General features: G+C 39.2%; 1 pseudogene across 1 annotated transcript; it reads left to right on the top strand.

Annotated features, from left to right (window-relative positions):
- The first annotated feature begins 3,829 nt into the window (after positions 1 to 3,829).
- On the top strand, positions 3,830 to 4,913 carry LOC147345903 (RWD domain-containing protein 1 pseudogene; annotated as a pseudogene). The gene has a single exon (XR_015153418.1). The product of XR_015153418.1 is annotated as an RWD domain-containing protein 1 pseudogene (transcript).
- Positions 4,914 to 7,138: the final 2,225 nt, after the last annotated feature.

Genomic DNA, 7,138 nt, shown 5'->3' with positions numbered 1-7,138 from the left:
GTTGGTCATAACTTTCCTTCCAAGGAGTAAGTGTCTTTTAATTTCATGGCTGCAATCACCATCTGCAGTGATTTTGGAGCCCCCCCAAAAATAAAGTCTGACACTGTACAATGGTTAGCCAGCAGGAATTTGCTGTATGACTCAGGGATCTCAAACCTGGTGCTCTCTGCCAATCTATAGGGGTGCTATGGGGTGAAATGTGGAAGGGAATTTCAGGAGGGAGGGGACATATGTTCACCTATGGGTGATTCATATTGAGGTATAGCAGAAACTATCACAATATTTTAAAGCAATTATCCTCCAATTAAAAATAAATAAATAAAATAAAGGATGATCTAAATGATCATTGATCACAGGTACCTTATTTTATTTATAAAGAATTCCAAATTGTTTACAAAGTATTCTAATTAGTAAAATAGATAAGTTATTGGGTGCGTGATTTTCAAAAAACTGTGTTTCTCCATGTCAGAAAACAGACAAACAGAAATGTCCGAAAAATAATTACATTTACCAAGGCAAAACAACATACTTTTTTTGCAAACGACTCAGAGCAGTTTCCATGGTTATTGTTGCAAAGGTCTGACTTCCCACATGGAATATAATGAACAGATAAAAGGATGAGTCTCAGTCTGACAATGCAAGCCTACCTAATTAAAACATGGTAGGTGTTTTTTCATACTTGATCTCACCTGAAGTCTAGTGGTAATGGTAAATTGTTAACTTTCATTGATGATTAGAATTCCACTGCATAGATATCTAACAGTTTGTCCATTCTTTTATTAACTGACAACTGAGCTGTTTGTCTTTATATATGGTTCCAAATAGGGAAAGGAGTACCTCAAGGCTGTATATTGTCACCCTGCTTATTTAACTTATATGCAGAGTATATCATGAGAAACCCTGGGCTGGAAGAAGTACAAGCCGGAATCAAGATTGCCAGGAGAAATATCAGTAACCTCAGATATGCAGATGACAGCACCCTAATGGCAGAAAGTGAAGAAGAACTAAAGAGCCTCTTGAGGAAAGTGAAAGAGGAGAGTGAAAAAGTTGTCTTAAAGCTCAGCATTCGGGAAACTAAGATCATGCCATCTGGTCCCATCACTTCATGGCAAGTAGATGGGGAAACAGTGGCTGACTTTATTTTTTTGTCCGTGAATGATGATGAAATTGATGATGATGAAATTGAATGATGATGATGATGAAATTAAAAGACACTTGCTTCTTGGAAGAAAAGTTATGACCAACCTAGATAGCATGTTAAAAAGCAGGGACGTTGCTTTGCCAACAAAGTTCTGTCTAGTCAAAGCTATGGTTTTTCCAGTCATGTATGGCTGTGAGAGTTGGACTATAAAGAAAGCTGAGTGCTGAAGAATTAACGCTTTTGAACTGTGGTGTTGGAGAAGACTCTTCAGTCCCTTGGACTGCAAGGAGATCCAACCAGTCCATCCTAAAGGAAATCGGTCCTGAATATTCATTGGAAGGACTTATGCTGAAGCTGAAACTCCAATACTTTGGCCAACTGATGAGAAGAACTACCTCATTGGAAAATATCCTGATGCTGGAAAGATTGAAGGTAGGAGGAGAAGGGGATGACAAAGGGTGAGATGATTGGATGGTCTCATCTACTCAATGAACATGTGTTTGAGTAAACTCTGGGACTTAGTGATGGACAGGGAGGCCTGGTGTGCTGCAGTCCATGGGGTCACAAAGAGCTGGATGCAACTGAGCAACTAAACAGAACTGAGCTGATGTTGGATAAATATTTAGGATTGGGATTGTGGGGTCACAGATAGATATACCCAGAATGACAAGCTGTCTACTTTCCTTTATTATGCAGAATACATGAAATAGAATGAATGCTTTGCTTCTAGGTCTCTGTTGCTACATCTCCTCAACTGAGGTCATGAAATCATGAATCACACACCCTGAAATATTGATGAGAGATTTAATCAGTCAATTGTGGGTAACGTTCCAATACATTTGAATATCTTCAAAGCTAGAGCTTTCTACTTATCTTTCTTGCCTATATTTGCAGTGAGCTTTGATTAATTGCAGTGCCAGGAAAATGGTAAGTTTTATTATTATGCAGGGCATATGTTTTGGTTAGAGTATAACTTGTGATAGTTCCAGGTACTAATGGGAATGGATAGACCTATGATTTAACTGGTTTAGATAGCTCTCTATTTAGTTGCATCCTGTCTATTGGTCTTCACATAGTCACATGGCCCAGGACATGGCTCTGTGCTATTTCCCAATTCTGAGAAAATTAATGAGGTCACCAGATGCATACTAGACATATCTGACAAAGCTCAGCTAACACTGGTCTTTTTTGAGGGGGTTACACTGTAGGTACATATTTTGTAAAGTATCTCATTTTCAGATAGCAACTCCAGGTACTATGATACAGGATATATCTTTTGTTTGGAGTGAACACAGCATTTGTTTCTCAGTTAATCTCATATGTCTGCTGCTCCCAAAGAGCTGTAAGAAGGCAAATTGGTTGTCTGAGAAGGCCTTACAAAAGCTGAGAAAAGAAGAGAAGGGAAAGGCAAAGGAGAAAGGGAAAGATACACCAAAATGAATGTAGAATTCCAAAGGAAATCAAGGAGAGATAAGAAAGGCTTCTTAAGAGAACAATGCAAAGAGATAGAGGAAAACAATAGAATGGGGAGGACTAGAGATAGCCTCAAGAAAATTAGAGAAACCAAAGGAACATTCATGCAAAGATGGGCACAAAAAAGGACAGGAATTGTAAGGACCTAATGGAAGTAGAAGAGATTAAGAAGAGGTGGCAAGAATACACAGAACTGTACAAAAAAAGTCTTAGTGACCCAAATAACCATGATTGTTTGGTCACGCACCTAGAGCCAGATATCCTTGATATAAAGTCAAGTGGGCCTTAGGAAGAAATGCTATGAATCAAAGCTATTGGAGGTGATGGAATTCCAGCTGAGCTATTTCAAATCCTAAAAGATGATGCTGTGAAAATGCTGCACTCAATATGCAAGCAAATTTGGAAAAAGCAGCAGTGACCACAGTACTGGAAAATTCAGTTTTGATTCCAATGCCAAAGAGTGTTCAAACTGCTATACAACTGTGCACATTTCACATGCTATCAAGGTAACACTCAAAATCCTTCAGGCTAGGTTTCAACAGTATGTTAACCATGAACTTCCAGGTGTTCAAGCTGGATTTAGAAAAGGTAGAGGAACCAGAGATCAAATTGCCAACATTCTCTGGATCATAGAAAAAGCAAGAGAGTTCTAGAAAAACATCTATTTCTGCTTTATTGACTATGCCCAAGCCTTTGACTGTGTGGATCACAATAAACTGGAAAATTCTGAAAGAGGTGGGAATATCAGACCACCTTGCCTATTTCCTGAGAAAGGTGTATGCAGATCAAGAAGCAACAGTTAGAACATGGAACAATGGACTGCTTCAATATTGAGAAAGATGTACATCAAGGTTGCCTATTTTCACCCTGCTTATTTAACCTATATGCAAGATACATCATGTAAAATTCCAGGCTGGATGAATCATAAGCTGGAATCAAGATTGTTGGGAGACACATTGATAACCCATTTGCAGATGACACTACACTAATGGCAGAAAGTGAAGAGGAGCCTGTTGATGAAGGTGAAAGAGGAGAGTGAAAAAGCTGGCTTAAAACTCAACATTCAAAAAGCCAAGGTTATGGTCTCCAGTCCCATCACTTCATGGCATATAGATGAGGAAACAATGGGAACAGTGGCTTTATTTTCTTGGACTCCAAAATCACTGCAGACAGTGACTGCAGCCATGGAATTAAAAGACACTTGCGAGTCGGAGACCGGCGAGGGGCTGTTGATTAGCAGGCCCAGCCTGGCTGTGGGCCCCAGGCCTCTCTGCCTGGGACTCTGCGCCTGCGCCCGCCTGGCCGCTTCCTGCTCTTCCAGCGCCGCTGCGGTCCGGGCTGCAGCATGCCGCCTGGGTATCTGAGCGATCCATGGGCTGCAGCGAGGGCCGCGATGACAGATTACGGTGAGGAGCAGCGCAACGAGCTGGAGGCTCTGGAGTCCATCTACCCTGACTCCTTCACAGTATTATCAGAAAATCCACCCAGCTTCACCATTACTGTGATATCTGAGGCTGGAGAAAATGATGAAACTGTCCAGACAATCCTCAAGTTTACATACAGTGAAAAATACCCAGATGAAGCTCCCCTTTATGAAATATTCGCCCAGTTAAATCTAGAAAATAATGATGTAGCAGATATTTTAAAATTATTAGCATTACAGGCAGAAGAAAACTTGGTATAGTGATGATCTTCACCTTAGTGACAGCTGTACAAGAAAAATTAAATGAAATAGTAGATCAAATAAAAACTAGAAGAGAAGAAGAAAAGAAACAAAAAGAAAAAGAAGGAAAAGAAGCTGAAAAGCAGTTATTCCATGGTACTCCTGTTACAACTGAGAATTTCTTAAATTGGAAGGCCAAGTTTGATGTAGAACCCTTGGAAATTAAAAAGAAATGGATGAAGGAAGAAGAGCAAACAGGAAAAAATGAATTAAGTAGGAGACAACTATTTGAAACAGATCATAATCTCGACACATCTGATATCCAGTCCTTGGAAGATGCTGGAAACAACGTGGAGGTAGATGAGTCCTTGTTCCAGGAAATGGATGACTTGGAGCTGGAGGAGGATGATGATGATCCAGACTACAATCCTGCTGACCGGGAGAGTGACTTGACTGACTGATGGACTATTCCCATCTGCAGAGAGGCTTGACTGCCACAGCATCTGTGGCTATGCTGAGAGGGTATTGATTTTCCTTTATTTTTTCTAAGAAAAAAATAATTTTCAGGAGAATATTCTTCTGATGGCTTTCATCATTGAACTTAATAAATTGATCTTAAAAACTTCAAAAAAAAAAGGCACTTGCTCCTTAGAAGAGAAACTATGACAAATTAGAAATCGTACTGAAAAACAGAGACATTGCTTTGGTGAAAAAGGTCCGTAGAGGCCAAGCTATGGCTTTTCCAGTAGTCAAGTGTGTAGGTGAGAGTTGGACCATAAAGAAGGCTGAGAGCCAATTGTGATGCTGGAGCAGACTCTTGGACTTCAAGTAGATCAAACTATTCAATTGGTTGATGAAGGAAATCAATCTTGAATCTTTTTTGAAAGGTCTGGCGCTACAGCTGAAGCTCCAATACTCTGACTAACTCATGCAAAGAGCTGACTCATTGGAAAAGATCCTGATGCTGAAAAAAGATTGAAAGCAAAAGGAGAAGGGGTGGCAGAGAATGAGACAATTAGATAGCACCACTGACTCAATGGGCATGAATTTGAGCAAACTCCAGGAGATAGTGAAGGACAGAGGAGCCTGGCATGCTACAGTCCATAGGGTCAAAGAGTCAGACATGACTTAGCAACTGAAGAGCAATAACAAAATAGTTGAGAATTATGTTTTATTTTGCACACAAAGCTGGAGATTTAAGCCTGGGAAGAATCCTCTCTGCTCTGAAAGACTCCTCTGAAGAGGTAAAGCAGAAGGTAGAATAGATAGGGATTTTTACAACAAAGACCAGGTAGTCAAAACTTTAAAGATTACTGTTAATTAAAGAAAACAAGATATCTCCAGTTAATGAATTTAGCACTTTCTTATCTATGGGCAGAAACAAGAATCTGGGCTCACTGAAATCATTCCTTTGATATGCACTTCAGCTATTTGCGGCTAGTATCCTCTGTTGTCCCCAGTCTCCTAGGATTACTGTTATGGGGTGGGTGCAGTGACTGATGGGTTGATGGTGGACGTCCTATTTCTATCCTGAGCTCTCTCTGCATTCATCTTTGGGTCAGCCATAATATGATGGCTTGATAGTTGTAACATCCTTTTTTTTTTTTTGATATTGATATTTATATACCAGTCAACATTTTTTTCATTGAGACATTCAACATGAAAGTTGTTATTTCAGTGTCAAAAGTCAAATTGATCTGTGACAGTATTTCTCAAAATATTACAGTCCAATAGTACACAAAAAGGATAGATTAGAAATCCTTACAATTGATGTCATAAGAAAAACTACTTCCGTCAAGAGGGGTAGCTTGTTTCAAAGGCTATTTAAAACTATATACAGCTTCATAAAAATGTATCACAGTGTTAGAATAGATGCGATTTTTTCTTGACTCTGACCTTTGTGTCAGTAGTATTAACTTGACTCCTATCCCTTTCCCAAGACAAATACATTTTTATTAGGTAAAAATTTATTATAAACACTGAGATACTGAATATCTAATTGCATTCCTCCTCTATTTTTCATGATTCTCTTCAGGCATCAAGCTCACCATCTTTTTATTTCATTTGTTGATGTAAGAGATTTACATATGCTTCTCTATGGGTGGAACAATGCTCAGTTCGTCCTCCTTCAGAATGGACCATTTCTTGGACTTTGGTGGCGTCATTCTTGCACTTTGGTGGTGCCCTGCCTTTGGGTGTACCTATATGAGAGGAAGTGGTTGGGCATCTACTCAGTGGCAGTCGTACTCCATCACCTTCTCTGAAATAAGTCTATAAATGTTAAATTTATTAGCTAAATACTATAAGAATGAGGCTTAGCTGCAAAAGAAAACAGAAGGCTGGCTTTGTGCCAAAGAAGAACCAGAGAGTGACCGTTTCACAATTACTCCAATTGTCTTAACCACTGAGCTGCTGCCAAATTGCAAATACAAGATGAATTGTTAGGAGGCTGACTTGAAAATAGTCAAATCATTCAGTCATATAGACATAGACAGTGTAAAATGGAGGTCAGCCTACTGGCAAACAATGAAGGATTTTGCACCTCCAGGTTATTTATATGAATAACTTATATGGTGAAAGGGAGAAGGAAATCACTTTAGTCAGGAGCACTGAAATTGAGAATTCATAAAGATTATGAAGAATCTTGCAGAGTATCTAGTCCAAGCTGTTTCTGTTATATGTAAAGAGATTGAGGTAAAGAGAAATTAATAAATTAACCAGTATCATTACAGTTAACGAGAGAGCAAGGATTAGAACAGAAGAATTGAAACTGTGATTCAGTCCTTTTACCATATCCAAGGAAAGGGTGCTTTGTACTTCCTTACAATACCCCTTTCCCTAACATTGCAACTGAGAGTCAC

Source organism: Bos grunniens, chromosome 24 (genome assembly GCF_055505025.1).
Source record: "Bos grunniens cultivar Pamir isolate PY7600 chromosome 24, Bosgru_T2T1.0, whole genome shotgun sequence".
Lineage (NCBI taxonomy): Eukaryota > Metazoa > Chordata > Mammalia > Artiodactyla > Bovidae > Bos > Bos grunniens.
Note: the sequence above shows the minus strand (reverse complement) of the source record. Positions and strands in the feature narration are given on the sequence as shown.